The 24,699-nt window shown below is 45.8% G+C and overlaps 1 long non-coding RNA gene across 1 annotated transcript; it reads right to left on the reverse strand.

The window, feature by feature from the left end:
* Positions 1–17,634: 17,634 nt before the first annotated feature.
* Positions 17,635–21,371, reverse strand: LOC139801769 (uncharacterized). The gene is made up of 2 exons (XR_011728304.1): positions 21,065–21,371; positions 17,635–17,973 (listed from the first exon to the last, which is right to left on the reverse strand). It is a non-coding gene; the product is annotated as an uncharacterized lncRNA (long non-coding RNA).
* Between the last annotated feature and the right edge of the window lie 3,328 nt (positions 21,372–24,699).

The following is a 24,699-nucleotide window of genomic DNA, read 5'->3' on the forward strand; positions in this document are numbered from 1 at the left end:
GTTCCTAGGTTTAAACTCAGTTTGGGTTTTGACATCAGAAGACCAAATGGCAGCAGGTCACATATTGAGCCTCTGACTCAGTTGGGATGGAGAACTGAGATCCTTCTGCCTTTCTCCTGAGATGCTGCAGAGCAGCTGAAGTACCCAGAGAGGAGAGGAGGCTGTGCAGGTCACCCCATGGAGATCAGCAGGAAAACTGTGGCTGGCATCAGCTCAGCAGCAAGAGTGGGAAAGTAGCAGTAGCTTCCCTGTGAATTGATTTCCTCTCAGGTGGGACCCAGGAGTGAGCTTCATTTCCCATCACTGGGAACTCCTTGGGAATTCAGGGAGGGAATTTCTCTGTGTGCATCTCCCTGGGTGTGGTGCAGGCAAGGGAAGAGGTTCAGAGGTCTGGTCTGTTGTTTGCAGGCTGGATTTGAAGTGCTGCCCCTTTGATTGTAAGAAAATCCAAGTCCAGGTGATTGAACTGAGTTTAGTAATTGCTTTTTTATTTCAGTTATAAAGGGGAGACCAGCATGCTGGGACTCTGAGTGTGCAACTTCTTTTCACATGAGTGCAAATTACAGACTTAAGCAAGGTTGGGCTCTGGGCATTTATTTTTTAGCTATGTTTCAGCTAGATATTTGTATAGGAAAATCATACAGCTTTCCCAAAGCAAGCCACTCTGCTTCTATGCTGTATCTGCAAACAATTAGTCAAAAATGATACTTACTTGAACTGTAATCGTCTTAATCTTCCTATGCTGAAAAATTCTTAAACCTTGAGCCAATACTGTGACAGTTAGTTTATTATTTGATAGCACAGGCATTCTGTATGACAACATGGCTCTGGATGTAGAATGTTCTTTAATCAAATGCAGGGCTGGAAACAGAAATTGTAGATGTGTCAGTCCTTTAAGTGATAGGAAGTCATCAACACCGATTTGCCCTGTGCAAAGCACACGCTCAGTGTAAAGTATCTCTTTTTTTTGGCTCTTAAAACTACCGAGAGTGCCCGTATCACCCACTGGAGGAACTTGACCTTGCCCTGCTGCTTCCTTTCTCCTGTCTGTATGGGCACAGATTTCCATAGTGCCTGATTCGGGTAAGGTTTACATTTGCTTCTAGGATGTCTAGAAAAGGAGCTGGTCCTTTAGGAAATCTACATGTGGACGTGACAGCAAAGTGCTGATTTTTAGAACCGAGCACCAAGTAAATTTGAAATGGCTGTAAAATAAAACCCAACCATAGGACCAGTCAGCTTCTTCTCTGCTATTTTGTCTTCCCTAAAATTTGTTCTTGCCCTCAGGCACGGAGGAGTTTCAGGGAGATGCTGTTTCTTGACTATGATCCTGAGGATGTTCATTTCTTGGCTAACAGCTTTGCTGTGCCTAAAAGTGGGAAAGGAGAAGGTGGCTCCTGGTCTCAACTGTGTCTGAAATAGTCTTGAGCTTTGTAAGAGGTGCTGAGGCTGGGGCTGAGCAGTTGGACTCAGGCAGCAAAGGGTTTGTGTGTCTGAGCTGGTGTGTCAGATATCCCCAAAGGTGTTGGTGGACCTGCTCAGGGTGTAAAATAAAACACTTGCTGATGGGGTTTTTGGGTCAAAGGCCTTAAGGGTTAAACCAATGGAGCAAACAAATGCTAAGAGAAAAGAACCACAGATCCAGTTTCAATCATCCTCTCTTGAAGCCTGGTATCAGATCTGGTATCAGAACCAGGATGCTGGAAAGCATTCAGTGTTGGATACAAACACTGATGGTTCACACAAGCATCATCAGCCCTGATGTTTGGAGCCTGGGAGAGTGGACAAGGGTTCTGCACATCCTGAGCTTGGTTATAGCACAGGGCAGGGGGACTCGTGCTGCTGATTCCAGGTGCCTCAGTACTGACATGGAAACTGTTCATTTGCTTTTTACAGACCTGGAAATTCCTGGTGATGAATTGAGTTTTGGGTTTGCCTGGGGGGTTGAGGACATACCTTCACAGACACATTCCCTAATAACTGACAGCTAACACACCATAATTTATAGTAATTAAGAAACTGATACTCTGTAGCTTTCACAGCAATGTCTAAAAAAAAATTATTCTCTGCTAAGATCCCTCATAAATTACTATAGCACATTTATGTTCAAAATCTGCATTTAATTTATGTTTAATAAGACATTTATAGTATAACATATTCACTAAATACTACAGTGATTATTCAAACCTGTGGGGGATTCACAGCTTTATAGCTCATACTAGAGATACCTGCATCAGCTATTAACTTTCCTGTAGATATACAACCACCACTGAGCTGGGCTCAGATCCTCAGACTCAGCCCTTTCCCTTCCAGAAGTGGGGCCCTGCACCATGCCCATAATTTCCCTTTCTGCCCTAGACCAGAAGAGCCAATATGATGCCAACCTCCACTAAATCAATGTGAGTTTTACCACTCAGTTGCAGACAAGATTTTATCTCCCAAATATCCTCATTTTTCAAGGCACATGGCAAGATTTTTTAGTTTTAAAGGAAACTATATAATATTGTCCTATACAATTGGGAATGATAGTTATTTAAGGAACACGTTCTGTTTTTTTGTAGCCCTTTAAGGTCTGGAGGGTGGGCAGAGCAGAGTAGAAATATCAGGGCTGATGCGGATCTCTGAATGCAGCATGGTCTCTGTGGTGAGAGCTTTCACAGCAGCTTCAGCCACCTCTCCAAATCTTACATATGACATTAATTATATTCATAAGTGAAGGTAATACTGGAAATCTGTAAAATAAAGTAGAATAGGTGTTTCAATTCAATGACCCCTTCTGCTCGTTTTTCACCTTTCTTCTTGGTGAGCAGCTGATGGACTTGCTTTGCTTCTACTGAAAGGTGCTCAAGAATCTCTAAATGTCCCTTTTTACATTGATAAAACCAAATTAAGTCAGGTAAGGCTGTGCTGCCATTCAGAGGGACCTGGACAGGCTGGAGAGTTGGGCAGGCAGAAACTTAATGAATTACAACAAGGGCAAATGGAGAGTCTGACACCTGGGAAAGAACAACCCCAGGTACCAGGACAGGGGGGACTGAGCTGTGGGAGAGCAGCCCAGGGGAAAGGGCCCTGGGGGTGCTGGGAGATGGAAGGATGGATGCCCAGGAGCCAACAATGTGTCCTGGTGGCCAAGAAGCCCAATGGCACCTGGGGGCATCAGGATGGGGTGGTCAGGAGGTCAGGAGAGGTTCTCCTGCCCCTCTGCTCTGTCCTGGTGAGGCCACATCTGGAATATTGTGTCCAGGTCTGGGCTCTCAGTTCCAGCAGGACAGGGAACTGCTGGAGAGAGCCCAGCAGCAAAGTGATGGAGGAGTGGAACAGCTCCTGGTGAGGAAAGGCTGAGGGAGCTGAGGGGCTCTGAGCTTGGAGAGGAGGAGACTGAGGGCTGAGCTCAGTGATGTTTATAAATCTGTGTAATATAATATGTATAATATTTTATGTAAATCTGTACAGGTGAGTGCCAGGAGGAGGGAGTCAAAGCTTTTCTCAGGGGTGACCAACAATAGGACAAGGTTATAAACTGGAGCACGGGAGGTTCCATATAAATAAAAGGAAAATTTTTTTCATTGTGAGGGTGATGGAGCCCTGGCCCAGGCTGCCCAGGGAGGTGGTGGAGTCTCCTTCTCTGGGGACATTCAAACCCCCCCTGGATGTGTCCTGTGTGACTGCTGGAGGGGACCCTGCTCTGGCAGGGGCTTGGACTCCAGCATCCTCCCAGGTCCCTTCCCACCCCTCACTTTCTGTGATTCTGTGTAAATCCTATGGATCTGCCATGCCAGGCATGGATACAGGGTCTTTTGTCCCTGCAGGAAAGGAGGAGAAACTCGGGGCAGTGCCCAGGGAGGGTGGGTGAGGAGGAGCAGGAGGATGAGGGTCACTTTGCTGCCACGTGGCCATGTTTCTCCTTGGTAGCAGAAGGATGCCTGTAGCATCCTTCAGCAGGGGGGACTTACTGATTTTTACAGCCTTTACCTGAAATGTTTATGCTGGAGCCAGCCTGAGTTGGTTCTCCTTCCTGAGGGTCAGCAGGCACCATTGCAATTTCAGCATCAAGGCATGGCTGGAATATGCCTGTTTGGTATTAAAAATCTGTGTTTTCAGGTTTTGCAATGAAAAATGAGAATGTTTTCATAAGTTGAAGTATATTTCTTCAACCCTCAAGCATTGTCTAACAGAAAAACCAAGCAGACAGTAATTTTTTGTCTACCTATTTTGCAAACTGCCACATCGCCTACTCTGCTGTTTTAAACCAATCTGCAATACAGTAGACAAAACATGAGAAATATTAGACAAAATAGTGGAGGGAAAACTTAAATTTCCTTGTCAAAATATCTGTTTATGCAAGCTTGACAATGTCTCCTGCCCTGTGGCATGACAAAGGGGGATTATTTTTCTGGGGGCTGAAGAGGGGACACTGTGTCAGCCGATCAGATCTGCCTGGACATGCCAAACACTGGGAACATCAGTCATTTAATCCTGCAAAATACCTGACAGCAACAGGAAGCCGTGAAGGGTGGCAGAAAGAGCAATAGCCTCATCTCACCCTGCTCACAAAATAATACTTTTTTTTTTTTTTAAATGGTCCATTCACTAAGCAGCATTCCCTCAGCCAAGTTGGAAGAGGAGCTTTAACGATTTGAAAAAGCAGCCAGGTCTGACAAGTTTATCTAGTAGTACTGCTGATATCCTCAACTAAAGTGAAAAAAAAAAAAACAAAAAAACAAACAAAAAAACCCAACATTTGATACCAGGGAGGATATGTAATTTTTTAAAGCATTAATAGCAGCTCAATGTGATGCTCCCGTGCTGCCTGTCCTCAACTCTGTGACTGCCTCTGTGTCTTCACTGGGTCACTGCAGCCTGGAGCTTCCCTGGGAGGGCAGGGTTTGCTCTGTGAGCCAGACACAAATTTAGAAGGCTGAAACTTGGCTGGAATTCACACCAGCCCAGAGGGATGGGATGGGATGGGATGGGATGGGATGGGATGGGATGGGATGGGCTGTGTTTGCAACCAGGCACAGAGCAGGGGAGCTGGAGGGAAGGCTCCCAGCCTGTGGGCATCCCTGCAGGGTAGGACTGACTGACTTTGGCCCTTGGTAACATTGCTCAGGTATCTGCCACTTGTGATGAGCCAGGAAAGCTGTCACCATCTCATGGGGGATGTCACCATCTCCTGGGCTGTCACCATCTCATGGGCACCACGCAGGGGGTAAGGAGTGAGAGTCACCTCCTCACTCAGCCATGGCCTCCTCTCCTGTCTTTTACTGACAGACCTGTAAATCAAGGCTTCATTTTTATGGTTTTAAGATGATATTGTGGTGTAAAAGACAGTATTTGAAGCTAAAAATAAACAGAACCCCAAACCGGGGCAGTGTGGTTCTGGAGCAGGATCAGCACACTGTGTGTGCAGGAACCCCACATCCTTTGGAGCTTACCCAGATGAACACTTCATTTAAATGCTAAAAAGACACTTAAAATGCTGCTGTTGGCAGCTACAGAGCTGTGGAAGCCTGGGAGGATGGGTGCTGGGTGCTGGGAGGCCAGGCAGGTCCATTCTGGGTTCCTCTGCCTGCCTTGGACTGGGCTGGAACCAACACACAGAACTCTGCCTGCTGTGAATTGTGGCCCAAAGTTGCACCTATGAAGGAACTGTGAGCGTGTTTTCATTTCTAACCCTTGGAAACACCCTGATCAGATGTAACTGGAAACTGAGGTCTCTTCCCTGGGCTGTCAATGCAAGGAATTCCATAGATTCATGGCAATGGGCTTGGGAGAAGAGCTAATATTGCAGAAATTCTTTCCATTATCGAGTCTTCCGAGTCCATTAGGATTTATTCAGGCATTCAACTTTCATTACTGTCTCTGATTTCTGAAATTCCATCCTTGGGTTTTCCCTCAGCAGTTCCTGAGCCCCTGCACAGAGAAAGGAAGGCTACAAGGAGGCATCTTTTGCCCTGTTGAGATTTTTCTTCTCCTTTCAAGAAAGAATGACCATTGTGTAAGGTGCCTGACAAGGAAGTCTGGGATCTCAGGACCAGCCAGCTCAGCCAGCTGACAACAGATTGCTTCCACTGCTTCTGCATGTCAGTGGATGAGGATGATGATGAGGATGATGATGATGATGATGATCTGGCCTCCAATTCATTATTCCTGGTGAGTGCAAAGGCCAAGCACCCACACCCTGGTGACTGGGCACCTGACACAAAGTGCAGTTCCTGGGAGGAGCCTCTGACATCTCTGAATTTTCCCCCACACAAACTGTTGGTACAAAATGTGATCTGGGAATGAAAGGCCTGTGGGCAGGATGATTGGGGACAGCTGCTCCCCAAAGGCCTCCAGCAGAGGCTGAACACTAAATACCCTCCACTCCCCATGGCCTGGGGACAGGAGAGGTGTCAGGCTACAGAGAGGCACAGATGGAAGTGAATAGGTTTAAGCAGTGCTGATTAACTATAAGTATTTTTTTTCAGTTATGTAGTGGCATTAAAAAAAAGGGGGGGGGGGAAGGTGGGGTTAAAAAGAGGATTTGCCCTCACCAGCTTCTCCCATCCATCATCTGAGGATTACCAAGGCTGGGCCTGAGATGGGCTCATCCCTGCTGAGCCATCACCTGGCTTCAGAAAGTCTTGGAGCATCCTCCCTGCCCTGCTTCTTGCTTTACCCATTAAGAGAAGCACTTGGTCCTTTGCACAGCAGGATCTCCAACCCACTTGAGTCAGCAGCAATTATTCCAGTAGGTTTTGGATCAAATCTATGCACTGCAAGAGCTTCTCCATTTTTTTAACTACAGCACATGGGCATTTTTTTCCATTTCTGGCGGGGAAAGGTGATGCCAGCAGGTGTTCATTGTTTGCCTCCTGGCTCTTCTCTGGTGATAAAAGCCAAGTTTGGCTAAATCCTGCTGACCTCAAGTGGAAAGGGTCTTTGTTCCCCACACAGACTTCTCCCAATTTAATTTCTTATATAAAATATTAGATATAATAAAAATGGATTAATAATATATTTTTCTGCTTTTTGTAGTAAAGCTGCAGGAAAAAGTCAAACCCATCATAAAATTCTGGGACTAAGGTATGTTCCCCACTGCTTAATGGAACAACTTCCCATTTTTGGTTAAGCCAGGATGAATTTGCATTTTGGTTCCTGATATATCTTTTCCTTGATTCCCTTCTGATGTAAACAGACATTCAGATTTTTTTATAATCAGTTACTTTGACACTCTACTAACAGCTCTGAAATCTGAAGAGATGGAAAGGCACACTTGCAAAAATGGTGTGAGGAATCCATAATGTTGGTGTCAGAGATCAATTGAAGAGATTCCTGATGTGCAGAATAACTGGGCTGGTTTCTGATGTTTTGATTAATCTCTGTCACACAATGGACTTTGGCTCAGACCAAATTAATTTTTAATTAATCTAGAATGTGTGTGTTCTATTGGCATCTTTGTGCTGTTTGTTTCTCCTCTCAACAGTTCCGGAGGTTCTGCAATGCTCTGGCTGTCAGCAGAACCTGATCCTGATGTGGTGATGCTGTAGTTGGTTAAATTCCTCTTTCTGTGTGGATTCTCCTCCCTCCCTTCAATAACCACTTAGATCAGAATCAGCCCACATGGGTTTTAATTTTCCTCCCAGTTTACAAAGGCTCCTGCACATTCGGCTCTTGTGTTTTCACACCTGGAGTAACAGGGAGCACTGAGGAGCTCCTGGATCCAGCCCTGCACAGATTTCCACTTCCAGACCCACACTGCCCATTTGCTTCTGCTGCTACAGGAACCTTCCTGCCCCAGCACCCTGCATGGGAAGGCTGCACAAAGAAGGCTGAGATAATCTGAAAGAAAAAGGGAGGGATTTGCAACTCCATTAACTTCACTATATCCTGAGCAAACCCTTTCCAGGTTGTTGGTGGGCAGATTGTTGGTGCTCATGGCCAGTGAAGTGAAGCAGAAGAGTTCCCAGGCAGCCCTCACTTCTCAGCCCTTATTCCTTACAGATAAAAAGGAGACAGAGCAGTGTTGCTACTGAGATTTTAAACTTCAGCCAGAAATGGGTTGGCTTTAGCCAGGGATTTATCCTCCTTTAATTAATTTCTGCTCTGCATGCAGTGTTCCTGTGCTCAGGACAGTGAAGATCTCCTGAGTAATAGAACACTTGGAGTTTGATAAAATGCACTTTGCTTGAAAAAAGATAATACCAAAACATCCCAACAGTGCCACTGCTGCTGTCGGGGCCATTTTTGCAACACTTCCAACTTGATAATTTGAGGGGTGAAGTATCTAGTCAGTGGGAATTAGATTCCAAGTATATTCATTCCTTCTGCTTTCCCCAGCAAACAGACGTCAGGCAATGATGGGACCATTTGGTGGGCACAGCCCTCAGCTGGGTGCTGCTCCTTACCTCATCTCCTCCATGCTCAAAGAAGGTGGGACTAATTCATTGCTCCAAATATAGATTTTTTTAATTATTAACTTCATATTGACAAAATACAATTTTGTAATCAGGTAATGGACATTTTTTGTTGTTGTTCTGGTTTGGATTTTTTGCTTTTTTTTTTTTTTTTTTTTTTTTTTCCAGCATGCACAGAAGCAGCTCACCAAATGAAACTGCAGAATTTTAGCTGAGCAAACCCAAGTCCATTTGTGTCCCCCAGTGCTGCTGCCAGGGATGTGGTGCTGGCTCTGCTGGCTCTCCCTGCTGTAAATCTCCAGCCTGATGTCCTGGCACGAGTGACATCTTGGGAAACTCATTGCATACATGGGTGGGTTTCAAACAAAATCCTTACCCAGAAAACCAGTTGCTCCCTAAGGGATGTGCATAAGTGGTGACAGAGACTTCCAAGAGAAGGAAAGTGCTGTTTTCCTGAACTCCAGGGATGCACCTGGGGGTGAGTAGCAGGTTCTGCATTTCTATATAAGGTTAAAAGAGAGCAGAGCTTTTGCCCTGCAACTGTTTCACCCCCACAGGAGCTTGGTTGGTTTCCTCTCAATGCTGCTGTGTTGGGCACCAGGAAGCAACAGCCTCCTCCTGTGATGCTGAGAAACAGGCACAGAAAAGCTCAGGTGGCATCACTGCCATCAGTCCTGCTGGAGGGAAGGGAAAAAGGAATCTTGTTTAAAACACAAGTCATGGATGTAGCAGGGAGGGAACGTGTCTGAACAGAAACTGAGAGAAAACCAACTGGGGCACACATCTTCTGGGGAGAATGGGAGGGGGGTTCAGACCCCAAGTCAGCAACTGTGATCCCATTCTGTGAATAAAAAGGACAAACTCATTGAGGAATTAAGATTGGAGACCAAAGACCACTGCAGATGCAGGGCCAGTTACTTTTGAAGCCATAAATGTAGAGGCAGGACCCCTCTGCCATCCACAGCAACAATTCTCAAACAGCTGGGGCAGTAAAGATGCAGGAAAAAGTCAAACCCATCATAAAATTCTGGACTAAGGTACATTCCCCACTGCTTAATGGAACAACTTCCCATTTTTGATTAAGCCAGGATGAATTTGCATTTTGGTTCTTGGTATATGTCACAAGTTCAGTGCAGGCAGAATCCCCAAATTACCCTGCTGTTGCCCAGGAATTAACAGCCACTCTACCTGAGAAAAAAACCTCAGCATTTCTGTTGGATTAGAGGAGAAGATTTCCATCTGGAACTGTGATCATTTTGTCTTTATTATAAGAGGCCCAGTGATAATTTCCCCCTTAGCTGAGAAGAGAAAAAGGCCAGCAATTTCCATAGCTCTAGTTCTGAAAGCATCTTTGCTTTAGCTCCTTATTGGAACTGCCATTCCCTGATCAAGCAGATGATTTTAATGTGGGCTGGATTTTGAAAGGCAACACAGAGTCACTGGATCCACAGAGCATCTGGGCAGGAGCCAGAACAAGAGGAGGACTCGAGCAGAGTAATTTAATAGGCTTACAGCATGATTATTTTTATATTATATTACATAACACTTATTTATTTTATAGGCAATTTAAGATCATGAAGTCATATTTAATACAAAGTCTCCTACTCCGGCTCTACCAAAAGACATCTTTTATTTATATAGGTCTGTAGGTGGACACAGGGATGCCTTATTCTAGGGAAAGGAAAGCTCCCACTCTGTCTAATTTGCAATCAAACATCCAGCAGTTAATTAACATTTTAATTTTGCAGTTCAGAAACTAAAATTTCCATCATCAGACAGGCCAGGGACTGTTTGGAGCCCAGTACTGTAGCAGAGTTGCCTCTTTTGTGGACACCAAGACAGTGGTTAAAGACACTTGGAAAACTTGGTAGTGGCTGTGAGTGAAATATCATTTCATCCACACAGACTGTCCAGATTTTGGCTTTCCTTTGCTGCAGGGGTACTCCAGCCAGATCAGTATATCATGGAAGTACGGTTGCCAAGTTTGAGCAGTTCCAAGGTGTGAGTAAGCCTTCTGAAGTTTAGGGACTTTTCTACACCATCTTCAAGTCCTAAGGTTGAAAGGTTTCCTTGAATGATTGTTTTTATAACATATCAACAATTATGAAGATAACAAATTGGTATGAAGGCCTTTTGTCATAACAATGTAAGTCAGCTACATCCTTATTTGTAAGTAATTCTTAGATAAAGTTGGATTTTAAATATTCTCCATAATGCTTTTGAAATTAGGCCTGTTTTGAAAACAAGAATCCTGTTTGAATCCCAAAATCTGCCATTATTGTGGATATTTGCTAATTATTTAGACTTTTATAGACTATAGTGGAAAAGAATTGCCTCCAACACCAAGTCCTGACCTCTCTTCTGACTTTTTGCTTTGCAGATATATTGTAAAGTCCTATACTAAACACGAAGTCCTGACCTTCCTGACCATAGACCTTTGGCTGTGCTCACAGGACCCTGCTGCCTAAATACGTGGCAGGGGGAAATGTTAAAAATGGCAGTGCCCTACCCACTGTCAAACACTAATACAGAAAAGCTTGCTCCTTTCTTGTGGCAGAAAAAAAAAAATAAAATGCCCCTTTCCTGTCTGCAGTTACCTCTGCTCTGAGTGCATTCATCCAGCATCCCTGAAATGCCACTGAAAGTCAGCAGAGAGAAACTCAAATTGTGTCTAGGGCAGGCCATGAGCCTTGGTCTTAAGGCTAAAGCAAAAATGTTCTAATTCTGAGTAATTCATCATGTTGCAGATGGCAGGCATGGAGCAAATGGAGAAAAAAACAAACAAAAAAAGGACCATGGCTGGAGTCGTCAAAACCCCAGAAGATCCCCCTGGTGTCTCACCACTGCACATCCTGGCAAGGAAATAAACGTTGGCAAAGCCTCCTGGAGGTGACTCCTGGGACATGAAGGAGCAGGGATCTGTCAGGATGTCCCCAAAAGGGCCTCACTCTGCAGGTGGCTCCCACGCGTTCCTCCTCAGGTCAAGGAGGAGATTGGGTCTCAGGTCAGCAGTCTGATGAGGAGTCACCCTGCCAGGCAGAGGAATGCCATATGGCTTTTTTTTTCCCCACTTAACACATTATGAAAGCTAAAAGAAACAGATCTTGGAGCTGCCTCCTGGCATTGTTGGGAGTTTCTGGAGCAAAGAGGACCAAACGTGCGATGCGGGTTGTGAACCAGCGCTTGCAAAATCAGTTTTGTACCAAGCAATATTCCCTGCTGCTCCCTAACACATCCTGACAGTTATTGTTTAGCATAGCTTGGCAGCCTATAAAAAGATTTATTCTCTAAACAAGACCCCACTTAATTGTTTACCAGCATCTCCTATTCAACAAAAGTGAAGGCAGCTTTAGGATTTGTTCTGCCAGAGGAAGAAAACATTGCAATAAGTCTGGTGGGGAGGTTGGCCTCCCATGTATTCCCAGGGAAATCAGTCACTCAGATACTGGACAGCCCTTGCCCTGCAAAGATGTTGTGATCACAGGGTTACAAATCTGATGCACAAGCTCTGCACGTTGCAGCCACAGGAAAAACTACTTAAAATTTGGAAGTGAGAAAAAGCAGCCAGTCTGGGGAGAATCAGGGATGTAGTTCTGAGACTGGCTGGAGTGCAGCTGGCAAATACCTGACAAAAATATTAATGTTCCAAAGCGATACAATTTAGATGGTTTTTGGGTTTTGTTTTGGTTTTTTTAATTTTCAAAACTTGTTTTGGGGCTTGATCTCTCTGTCCATCTGCTTCCCTCCCTGTCTCTTTCTTGAGCTGGGGGTTGAGAGGTTGGCGAGGGGATAGGCTCCAGATGTCAAGGGGAAAAAAAATAGACAAAAATAGAAAAAAACCAAAACCAAAACCAACAAGAATGTTCTGAATCAATGGACTCCATAGTCTTAGAGCCAGTGGAGGTCCCTTGCACAAAGGTATTATCTGTGCCAGGAGCAGTGCTGCTCCCCACTGTATTTGTGCTGGGAGCTCATTGCTATGCAGAGGAAGTGCCCTGGGTGTTCAGCCAGGTAACCCCAGGGTCAGCTGTAATTGCTCTAAAAGGTGGCACATGGCAATGAATGAGCTCTAATGATTTAGATAGTATCTATTTCACATCAAGAAGTTTCCACTCTGAACAGGCCTAATCGAAAGTAATCTGAAAATTAGGGAAAATAAAAACCATGCCCGCAATGACCTAAATACCTATTTCCTTGAATTTTATGCCCTAAATAACCCCATGCCTGGGCAGTTTAATTTTTCCCTTCTGCTAAATATACAATTGCCTGGGAGAAATGATTGGTCACAATCAAGCTTTTTTTTTAAGTTCAAATATTATTGTTCTACTATGAATTTTGAGGGGAAAGCAGCCAGTGTAGAGGGAGGGAGTAAATATCCCCAGGCTGTCAGAGCAAGTGTCCAGGGGGAACTTCACATTTTGTGCACATTTTTATATATGTGCATGTTTACCTATTTCTGTATGATTTACATATTTATGTATATGTGTACATTTTTATTTATATATATATATATATAAATAACCCACATGGTATGTACATATATATATATATGTATGCAGTATGTGTGTATATATAGGCAGCAGCCATCTAGTACCCTTTGTTTTAGTTTCTGCTCTCAGAAATGAATAACAATTCACCTTTTCAGAGAAGACAGTGATGCTTTCTCAGCCTCACTTCAAGAGGAAGAGTGAAACTCTGGAGGTGAAGCCCATGTGCACATCCAGACAGTGCCAGTGCTGGGGCTGTGGCAGTGCCAGGACAGGGAAAGGTCCCCCTGGGAGCAATGTGCTCATGTCCACCCAGCTCTGAGCTCTCCACGCAGGAGCTTGTGCTTTACACTCCCTCCTCTGCCTCTTGCAGATTCGTGCAGAATGGATCCTGCCCTGTGCACTCCTCCTGCAGAGCCACAGAACCAGCAGAGCTGGAAGGGACCTCCAGAGATCCCCCAGCCCAACCCTCCCACCCAAGCAGCAGCACCCAGAGCACATCACCCAGGACTGCATCCAGGTGGGGTTTGAATACCCACACCCTCCCTGGGCAGCCTGGGCCAGGGGCTTGTCACCCTCACAGTAAAAAAGTTTTTTTCGAATGTTTAAATGGAACTTCCCATGTTCCAGCCTGTGCCCCTTGCCCCTCACCCCCTCACTGGCACCTACTGAGCAGGGTCCTGCTCCCTCTTCCTTGCACCCACACTTTAGGTACTTGTAGACATTAACAAGGGCTCACCCTTCTCTCCAAGTGAAAGAATCCCAGCTCCCAGCCTTTCCTCACCAGAGAGATGCTCCAGTCCCTCAGTCACCTTTGTTGCCTTTCACTGGGCACTCCAGTACTTCCCTGTCTTTCTGAAACTGGGGAGCCCACAGCAGGATCCAGTGTTTTAGGTGTGGCTTCACGAGAGCAGAGCAGAGGGGCAGACATGGTCCAGGCAGTGCCACAGTTACAGAATGACAGACTGGTTTGGGTTCAAAGGGACTTTAAAGATCATTTAGTTCCAACCCCTTCATGGTCAGGGACACCTCCCCCAGCCCAGGGGGCTCCAAGCCCCATCCAACCTGGGCTGAGACACTGCCAGGGATGGGGCAGCCACAGCTTCCTTGGGAAACCTATTCCAATGGCTTAGTACCCTCATGGTGAAGATATTTTTCCTAATATCTAACCTAAATCTCCCCTCTCTCACCCCTTGTCCTGTCACACCCCTCCCTGGTGAAAAGCCCCTCCCCAGCTTTCCTGTAGCCCCTGGCAGGATGCTGTAACCAAGCCATGTAGCCTGCTGCTTGGGGACTTGCTGCACCCTGGGGAACTGGGAAATCCCCAAAACCTGTTAACCCTCTCATCAGGCACACAGCCCTACACCCAGAACCAAACACTTTGGGGGAGTTGTTTTGCTAGCAATTAACATATTGAAGTATTTGCTTGGCAAAGCCAGGCATTTCTTTATGACCTTGAGCCATCAAAGACTGAGCATGCAATTAGTTTTAGCTGCAGTGAGGCATTTAAAGTCAAGTATGTGTTGTAGTGCTTTGACAAATCAGGGCAGAGCAGAAACAAATTTGAAATTAAAAAAATAAACAGAAAGCTGAGGCAAAACCCATTTCAGTTTGTGATCACGGACACTCAGCAGGTGAAGGCTGTGCCTGTAGTGTTCACCCCCAGAGCTCACCCCAGAGCCCATTCAGCCTGGGGAAGATGAAGGACTTTGACAGAGCAGAAACCAAATTTTGTGTCACTTGCAGACACAAATGGAACTATATCTAAGAATAAATTTTAATACCTATTTTAAGCAGAGAAAAATGTCAACTGTAAGGATGGTTATAATAACTGTAACTGCAAATGGCCAAAGGGGTACAAATAGTGCTACAGATTCTTCTAAGAGAATTTCATGGTTACTTATTAATCTACAAATTAATGGGATTTAGACCTCCTATACTTCACCCAGAAGTCCCAGCTGTGGTGAAGAAGGTAGTAATGGCTTCTGGGCAAAACTAAAAAGACCTTGTGAGTCTCCATGTGGACACAGAAGAATGGAAAAGGCAGAATTTGGGCTGGTGTTTGGGGAGAGCAGAAGAACAAAGTGTCTGAACACACACAGAAATGTGGGTGAGGAAAACCAAGACAATCCACTTATTTCAGTGGTAATCAATAATTTTCTTACAGCCTTTTGTTGTGCTGGATTTTAGACTCCCTTTTCTCACCTGTGGAACATCTTGGTGTTGTTCCTGATTTCTTTGTGGTGTTCCTCATATCAGGGCTCCTGGGTGGACCCTTCCTTCAGCTCATGCTGGGATGGGGATGCAAACTGGGAATGGGTCAGGAGCTGCACAGCCACAGAGCTGGGGTGGTGGCAGCCCCTGGGGCTCAGCCTGGCACAGCCTCTGCCTGCCTTGGGGAAACAAACATACAAGAAAAATGGACACAACCCCAGTGGGTGGAAGACTTTTTTTTTTTTCTCTATGAAAAGAAGGAGAAATGTAGGGTATGATTAAGGAGACAGAGAGGCAAATCCCCTTGTCTGGCTGCCGTGTGACTGGGTGTCTGCCCTGCAGCCCGTGGACCAGGGCCCTGGGTGCAGAGGATGCTCCTGGAGTGCTCCATGTGAACCTGTGACATAAAGGAGGGGAAAATGGGGCCACCCAACCACCCTTCTATGGTAAAATGTCCCTTTCTTTCCTCCTCTCTTGCCATCTAAGCATCTTGTTGCAAAACATGGACATTTTAAACTACAATTTGCATTTGCTGAGCTATTGATCCTGATTGTGCCAGAGATTTGGGAGTTTCCCAAATATAATAAGTGTGTTTACATGCAGTAGTCAAAGAGGAAATTACATGTGAAAGCACTCAATAAGGAGATGGTATTTTGTTGCAATTATACATAAGCCTTGTGTTTACATGGGTTTTTTAAGGAGAATTCAAAGCATATCTCTTTTTTGTGACGCATCAACAAGCATATCAAATGATTGTCCAAAAAGCTTGTGCTTTCTGCAAAAATAGAAACCAAATGGCTGAGCAATTTCCAGCAGAAGAGAAAAAAAAAAAAACAGCCAACCAAAAAAACAAAAACTTCTATAGCAATTCCATGGTCTATTTAAAACTCCTTTATAAAACCTTTTAAATAATAAAACTCTACACTCCCAATTAAAAAAACCCTACTGGCTCTGTGGGTTTCATGTTTCTAAACACTACACATTGTAGGGCCTTTACATGAATTGCTTCTTTTCCCCCTCCAAAGATCAAATGTTCCAATCCTTCTCTTCTGGCAAGAGAAGAGAGGAGAAGAGAGGAAGAAAAGAGAAGAGAAGAGAAGAGAAGAGAAGAGAAGAGAAGAGAAGAGAAGAGAAGAGAAGAGAAGAGAAGAGAAGAGAAGAGAAGAGAAGAGAAGAGAAGAGAAGAGAAGAGAAGAGAAGAGAAGAGAAGAGAAGAGAAGAGAAGAGAAGAGAAGAGAAGAGAAGAGAAGAGAAGAGAAGAGAAGAGAAGAGATGAAGGCTGTAAAGCTACTCAGCAAAGTTCTCCTTTGGGAAGGGTGATTGCAAACCAGGTGCTGACGCCAAGCCACTCAGAGGGCTTTTGTCTTTGGCTTTATATTTCTTTCCTGGAGAAATCCAAGCTTTCCCAGTGGCTGGTCCTGCTCAGCTCCATGGCCTCTCCACCAGCCCTGGGCATGGGAGCCAAGCCAGGAACACAGAGCCTGGGGCTGCTCCTGCTCTGCATGCCCAAGGAGCAGGGGCCATGGTCACTGGGCATCTGTGACCAGTGTAAGGCATTAATACCATTTAATTAAAATCTTCTTTGTCATCTTAACTGCCTTTTTGGTGGCCTCTACAAATTCTCTTTCAAGTGCAGGACTTGAACCTTTGCTAGTCACAGGCTGCACTCACAAGAGGCATCTCATCTCTGGGTTCATGTTACAGAGGCCCCTGAAAAACAGTTCTCCTTTTACTGAACAGAAAGGTCTGGTGATTTTGCCTCAAAACAAACAAGTTAAGCACATTACAGCCTGAACTCACCATCTCTGCAGCAGCAGGGCAGCTAAGCTCAGGCAGAAACAGGCAGGTTGGCTGATGCTGATGTACCCAGGCTGTGCTTCCCATCCCGAAGGGTCCATGGGCCAGGATGGCACTGTGGAGGCTCCCCCAGAGTGAGCAGAGTGGGTTAAGCACAGTTTAATCATTTTCATGGGATTAAGTTGATTCCCAGATGGCAGCAGTGCATGGACATGCTGGGGTTCAGCCCCCGTGCAGGAGGGGATGGGACCCTTCTCCTCTTCTCCCAAGGTGTGCGAGGACATCCATGTCTCCACATCCCTGTTCTCAGGGGGCTGCTCTGTCTCCTGTCCTTACATTGATGCATTCCTTACCCCATCCACAGCTCCTGGGAATGGATGTGGGGTGCTGAGCTCCCTTTAGGGCCTGCTCCTGCTGAGACCCAGACTTGGCCCATGGGTCCTGGAGCCTGCTGGACTGGAGCTGTTTTGTGGCAGAAAAGGAGATGAAAGCTTCCTGAGGGAACAGCCCAGCAGGACAGACTGGACATGAGGTCCCAGGCAGCTGCCGGGCTACTGCCATTCCCAGGGGATCAGAGCACTTTGGGAATAGAAGTGCCCTCCCCATGCCCATCTGAGTAGGGTGGGCAGCCCAGGACACTTCTAGGGCCCCCTGACCATAACTTTTCTTCCCTTCCTAAGTCCAGACATACCCACCAGCAATCAGCATCAAACAGAAAGCTGGGAGGAGCTCCAAGGTGTGCTGCCCATGTGGGTGCACATTTATTACAAAAAAACAAGTTTGTATCTTCACCATGGAGACATAAATCAGTTTGTGCCTTCACCAGACCTCTTACTGACAGCTGCTGCATGCAAAGGAGGAGCTCTCACTCTTACAGCCTCCTGTTTTCCCCCCAGTAATGGTGTTTTCTAGAGACTTGGCACTACTTCCTTCTGGAGGAGTGAAGATCCAAAAGGTTCAGGTGTCAGCCTCCAAATTTGCAGCCCATCTCTCTTATTTCACCTCATCTCTTTGCCTGGAGGTACCAGTGCTGCCTGGGAGCCAGCTGAGGTACCATTCCATACACCCAGTGCTGGCTGTAGGAAATCAGAAGAAACTTGAGTGATTTAAATCTTCTGGCATATGTTTTGATGTTTAATGCTGTTTAATGAAAGCTGCTTTTCTCATGTGCATGTGTACACACACATTTTTACCCATATTTTTCCAATTACTTTCCTACAGCAGATCCCAGTCAAAGAGGACTCTGAGCCTGGACTTGGTGGTAGCTAAAAAGCACAGGGACATTTTGCACATACTTGCGATATGCCAAAAACTTTTTTTTTATTACCAGAGCCACGTTGGTGACAATTTTCTTTTGCAAGGGAAGGTTTAGAGGCCTGAGTGTTTGGATAAAGAGCAACTCCCATGTAGTCCCCAGCTCAAAACCATAACATTTCCTCTGCTCTCAGGTGGTTTCTCCTGAGTCTGCCTCAGAAGCAGTGAATGTCAATGGCCTCACTCAGCTGGAGGCAAAGATCTGGAGGGCACTTGGGGACAGAGGAGACACAGTGCCATCTGGAACCTCATCCAAAACTCATGGCAAAGAGCAAGTCACCCAAATTGTCTCGGGGTGCCAGGCATTTCCTAGGGTGGAGCAGTGTTCTTCTCTCTGGAGTAACTTAAGCAACCCTGAGCTGTGGAAAAAGTCCCTGGTGGTGGTTTCTATCTATGTCTGAGCACCCAGAAGATGGCAAAGCAGAGACTTTGGGCAGCTGATGGAAGTAGAAGTTATCTGTGGGTGAAGGCAACATGTTCTTTTCTAGATCTATTATTTCTTCCCTCCTCTCTTCCCTTTCCCCCAGCAGATCCCCCAGGAGTGGCCTCTGTCTCCAGCTCAGGATAAGTTACCCACTATGTATTTGATTCTCCTTTTTTAGCCATCTCCAGACTCACTTTCTTTCCCTGACTGCAGACATAAAGTGTACAGGAGCCCTACAGGGATGGGGTTGACAAGCATGACCTCATCCATCCCACCCCAACCTGCTGGCCAAGAAGCCTTTGAACGCTGAGTGACTGCTTTTCTTTGAACCTGAGATGAACAGAACAAAACAAAACAGCCTTGCAGCTCAGAGGAAAGTAAGGGAGAAATGTTTTTCTGATTAGTTTCAGGGTTAGAACTTTCAAATTCAATCAGAGAAAGCATTTCTGCCTCTTAAAAACAGCCTTTTCTGATCATCCTCTTCCTCCCATCACAGTCATGTCCAAGCCACCAGGAACATGCTGGCTGCAGAGAAGGGGCTTAGGGCCCGTGGCTGTGTGGTCAAGGACCAGCTCAAGGACCATGATGGGCCCATCCCAGCCACTCTCCTACTGCACCTCATGGAGAAAACCATGGAAGTGTGGATTCTGACACAGCAGATACAAGAAGCTCTCTTTGCTGATGGAGTTTTTTTATTCTGGTTGCTGCTGAGGTAATTTTCAGTCCCTAGAGAGCTGCAAGGTCCCCTCCTGAGCCAGCACAGGCTGCCTGGGAGCCATCACCCTGCCCATCCCAGCTCTGCCTCCCAGATCTGCCTTTCCCCACCTCCAGCCCCCAAAAAAGCACAAACACAGAGTGTTCCCCTCGTGTCCCCCAGCTCAGGGTGCCCCATGCCTGGCTGCAGCTGACACCGGGGCTTCCCACATGGATGGAGCTCCAGGAGCATCCTCCTGATGGGCAAACCAAGCTGCTCAGCCCCTGCCAGGTTTGTCTGCAAGGAAATGGGATGTTTATGTTTACCCAGATTGATCCTGATGGATTACACTTTTGTTCCATTTCACAGCTGTTGGGACCATTTTATACCACAAAAGGAGATTAAGATCCAGAGTCTGTGTTATGAATAACAGCAGTTTAACAGCAATAAGAACGAATAACAGTTTGAAGGATGGCCTTTAGCTATTGCTGTGCCTAGGGTTACTTTGGTTTTCATACATATATATATATGTGTGTGTGTGTGTATGTATGTTCATTAAAAAATAACTATATAAATCTATAAAAATAAAAATACACATACACTGTTACATATATAAAAGGAATACAGCTAAAGGCAAAGTGATGTATTTCCAGTTAAAACACCCTATTTATTCCAGATTTCTTATCCTAGCCACTCCTTATACAAAATAATGTCTAAGAAGCAGAGTAACGTGTTTTGTGGAGCCTTAGGGAGACCTGAGCTGGGGACTCCCCCTGTGGAGACACCTTGAAAGCTACAGCCAAACCCCCCCCTGGGTCCATCAGCCCCCCAGCCCATCTGCTTGGAGCAAACCCAAGCATTTAAGAGCAAAGCATCTCAAATGCTGTGTCCTGACTGGTGCCTTTGGTCCTCAGAAGGAGCTGGTTGTTTGTGGGAGGCTGGCAGTGCCAAAGCTCTCAGACATGGCAACCTTGGGGCCAGCAGCAGCCATGACTTTGCTGGGACTTGTGCCCCCCTGCTCAGCCCTGGCCAGGGTCTGCCCAGGGAAAGGGACCTGTGCCAGGGTTTATTTCAACCAGCACAGCATTTGAGAAAGGAGGATGCACATATTGAAGGTCTGCAGGCAAGCTATTTATTTATTTATAATATATTTGTATTTATTTTTGCTTATGCAGATTTCTATACCCCATGTACCAAGGTCAATGTGACTCCTTGGGACAGATGGGTGACCCCAAAGCACCTCTCCTGGCCAAGCAGGTACTGATCAGTTAGGGCCAGGGTGGACAAAGTCTTCAGAAAGAAATATCCGTGGAGTTCTGCATAAAAACAAATTGCAGCTGACAAGGAATAACTATAATAGAGTCTGGTTCCTTGCAATTATTGGCTATGAAGAAAATAATAGTTGAAAATATGGCTTTAAATGTGAGGCACCCTTTTATTTTGTACAAATACTCTAAAATTAGACCATATAGAGAACACTAAAACATATGACTATTACATATTAAATGACTGGTTAAATCCAAAGAAAAAAATCCTGGGTTCTTATCCTGTCTGACAGGTGGCTTACTTCTGATCCCACCTCTTAATCTTCCAAGTCATGTTTTCTTTCAAAGTCAGTTACTCTGTTTTGAAAGGAGGTTGGGTTCTGTAGGACAGGGTATTATGAAGCATAGAGTGCACTGCTGGCAAATAAAATATTAAAAAAAACCAAAAAATGCAGGATCAATATGCTGACCTGGTGACACTGCAAGCCATATTCATTTCAGAGGCCAGAGAGGTTGTGCTTGGGTGTTTTTTATATATTTGTAGTATTTAATATGCACGGAATTGTGCACAAGCCACAAGCTGAGAGAGGGCCTGGGTGACATCCCAAACATCCCTCCTGTGGGATCTCCTCCTCCAGAGCCTCTCAAGACACATCTGGACCTGTTCCTGTGGGGAATGCTGTAGGTGACCATGCTTTGGCAGCATGGGGGTTGGTCTCAGTGGTCTCCAGGTGTCCCTCCCAGCCCCTGACGTTTCATGATTCCATGATTCTCCACATGGAGGGAATGGAGGTAAGGGTTGGGTGGGGGCTTCCTGGGAAGCACCAGATGGAGTGAGGTGCTGGGGTCTGAGCTGAAGTTCTGCTCCTCCCTCAGTCCCTTTCCTGCCCGTTCAGTTTTGTGTTTGTCCTGCTCCTCCTTGTCAACCATCACCAAGGGCTCCCGAGGCTTTCCTGGTGTGCCAGTGGAACACACCTGGCTGGCAATGCAGGGACACAGGGTCTCCGTGATAATTAGCAGTCAGCAATAGATTATTTTAATGAGACAGCTTCTGTAGGTTTCTCTCTCCTTGCAGTTACACTGAGCCCTTCCCAGCCCCTTCTCTCCGCTGCACAGGAGCAGATGCTGTGGAGGAGCAGCCAGGGTAGGGACCCTCTTGGGTCAGGGGTGGCTGTGGGACAGTGACAGCTGGAAGTGGCAGTGACTGCAGTGCCACCCTCTGCCCTTACCAGGACAAAAAAAATCTGCCAAGAACCACTGGAAGCTTGTAGTCAGTCCCCCTAACCCAAGGATAACCATTTGCAGAGACAGAAAGAGGTATGCTCACCTTTCTGTCTTCTACAAAGTAAACATGAATGAAAAAAAAAATTGCTGCCCAAGATTTACAATTTTATTTCTCCCTCTGCTCCTCATTTAGCAAACCAAGACTGTTAAAAGTCAGGAAAATACTTCATGAGGCTCCTGTTGGGAGTTGTTGAGTTGGTGTTGAATCAAATGATGGATTGAGGAGGTCAGAAGTGGCCTAGGAAGGGCAGAGCTGCTCTGGGAGTTCCAGGTTCTCCAGCCCTGCCAAGCAGAGGGGATGGGGGAGAGCAACCATGGGCTTTGTCAGCACTCACCTGGTCACTCAGGTCCCTTTCATATCTTGCTGAGGAGTTGGTGGAAAGGTTTGCAGCAAGAGCTGTACAGACCTGCAGTGTCAGAAGCACTACCCAGCAGTGAGTTTCCATTGACAGGAAGAGCAAAATTTGTAGAAAGAAGAGATCCTGCACTTTTGAACTCTGGGTACCAAATTAACGACTTTTGGTTTGCTTGCAACATTTGTTTTTACCATAAGTGACTTCTTGTTCTGCACAGCAAGGAACATGCTCAGAGGAACAACCCATGTTTTCAGATGTGGAAGAAGTATTTGGATAAATGTCATCCCCTCTGTCTGGTCTCCTCCAGGCTCACAACTCAATGGCTCTCACCCCATGAGATGAGAAGGGTCACTGTTAGCAAGAGGACAGCACCAAACACAGGGGCTGGGCAGTTCCAGAACATGAAGGGTGCTTGAGCTGCACCAGGATGACACCTTCACAGCTTTTTCTCACTGAAGCACGTTTGGAAAGTGCACAGAAAAAGGTCAAGAGAACCCATCATGCTGTGTGCACTGCTACATTACTGCAAAGGGGAAGTTGAGGTGAGTTTCTCCAGCCTGGAGGAACAGGACATCCAACACAGGTTCCTGCTGCCTGCAGCTCTTGGCTATCCAAACAGTTGAGATCTGTAGGAATCCAGCTCACCACATTATTAGTCCAGGGCTCTGGAAGGAATAAAAGTGTAAAGTGATAGCTGAGAGCTCCAGGGAAGTCTGAGTGCAGTGGTGGGGAGGAAGCCACGGTGTTTGGAAAAGCATCATTCATGGGGACTGAGCCATTTCCAGGATACAAACCTGCACACAAACAGCCCCCATCTGAGCTTCTTTCCTCTTCATATGCCACTGTGCCCAGCAAAACATACTGCAAACAATGAGGAGAGTTTCTTAATTGAATCTAATTGCTTGGATGTATTTAACTTCCTGTTCAATTTTAAGCATTGGACAAACTCAAGTGTTAATATTCTCCCTTTTTTTTTTTTTTTTTTTTTTTTTTTTAAATAACAAATGTTTCATATTTTAATGAGATAGCTTCTGTGGGTTCCTCCCTCCTTGCAGTTACACTGAGCCCTTCCGAGCCCCTTCTCTCTGCTGCCAGAAATTGCTGTCACATTTGTGACACTGCACAGAAAACAAAGAATCAAAAACTTCTTGGTGATTTACTGGTTGTTTTTTTTTTCCTCACTGCACACATCTGAGCCACTCATGGAAAGCTGTGGCTCTCAGGGTCACACAAAGCAGAGTCACTTTCTCTTTGGACATCTGTGACTCTGCAAACCTCAGCTGGCACTGGGAGCTGGTGGCCCAAGCATCAAACTGAGCCTTCCTGAAGCAGCCCTGGATGAAGCAGAATGCTGCAGATGGAGATTTAGAAAAGTATTAATGAGCATCAGGGATGAAATCCTCCTGGCTGTTCAGGGGGCAGGAAGCCAATTCCGAGTGGTTTGCAGAGGAGCTGTGATGGAAGTGCCTGGCAATGAAAAGGTGCCTTGGAGAAACTGAGGTGTGCAGCTAGAGAAAAAGAAATGTTTCCTTTGTTTCAAGAGCAGCAAAGTCACCTAATGCGCTGAAGGTTTAATCCCTGCAGATGGTCTGAAGCCACAGCATCTTTATTCTCTTCTCACTAGCATCTGTCAAAAAGTTGTCATCGCTGCTTATTCCAAATGCCGGACAGGGAACAATTTGTGTAAAACCTGCTCAAGATAACAAGCTCCTTAATAGCTTCAGCTCTCAGTAAGCAGCCAAGGTACACTTAGCTGTGACAGTTTGCTTTCAGTGGGCTGGGAGCTGTTATCAGCTGTGACAGGGCAGAACGGGTGGAATGCAGGGAACAAAAGCCCCACACAAAGGCAGCACTTTAGGTCTGGAGGGTGTCTGGCTTCCTCTGCCTTCCTAGAGGCCACACAGGGCCCAGGCTATGGTGAGATTCTTTACTTTAATTAATATTTCATTCTCAGAGCAAGTTTCAAGTTATCCCTGGAGAGGAGTTAAAGGGTTGCACATTTTGAGGCAAAGGAGCAAGGCTGGTGAGCTTGAATTAAGAAAGTATGTTGACAGGGGTTGTTACAGGCTTTAACCTTGGGCAAGAGACATGTAAACCATAAGGTATTAGTGTGCTTTTTTATTGTATAACTTGTTCTGTGTCCTACTTTACAGTCTGCTCCAATAAATTTATACATCAATGCTGTGAGGAAACTTTCACCCCTTCCTTCTTCCCTTTCTGCCTCCTCTGGACTGAGGCATCTGATACTCCATATTCTGTGGAGCTGTTTGTTTTCCAAACCAACCCACCAAATATATTTTATGGCAGCAATAAAATAAAGTGGCTATGTGGTTGGAACTGCTGAGTTCAGCAAAGAAAGTGGGGAGAAAAATGGCTAATGGAGAAGAGTTTCTGTAGCCAACAAGTGCAAGAGGTGCAGATAAAGCAGGTGACCCAGCTAGCTGTGGGGCTGTACCGATGTGGGG

The sequence above is a fragment of the Heliangelus exortis genome, chromosome 12 (genome assembly GCF_036169615.1).
Source record: "Heliangelus exortis chromosome 12, bHelExo1.hap1, whole genome shotgun sequence".
Lineage (NCBI taxonomy): Eukaryota > Metazoa > Chordata > Aves > Apodiformes > Trochilidae > Heliangelus > Heliangelus exortis.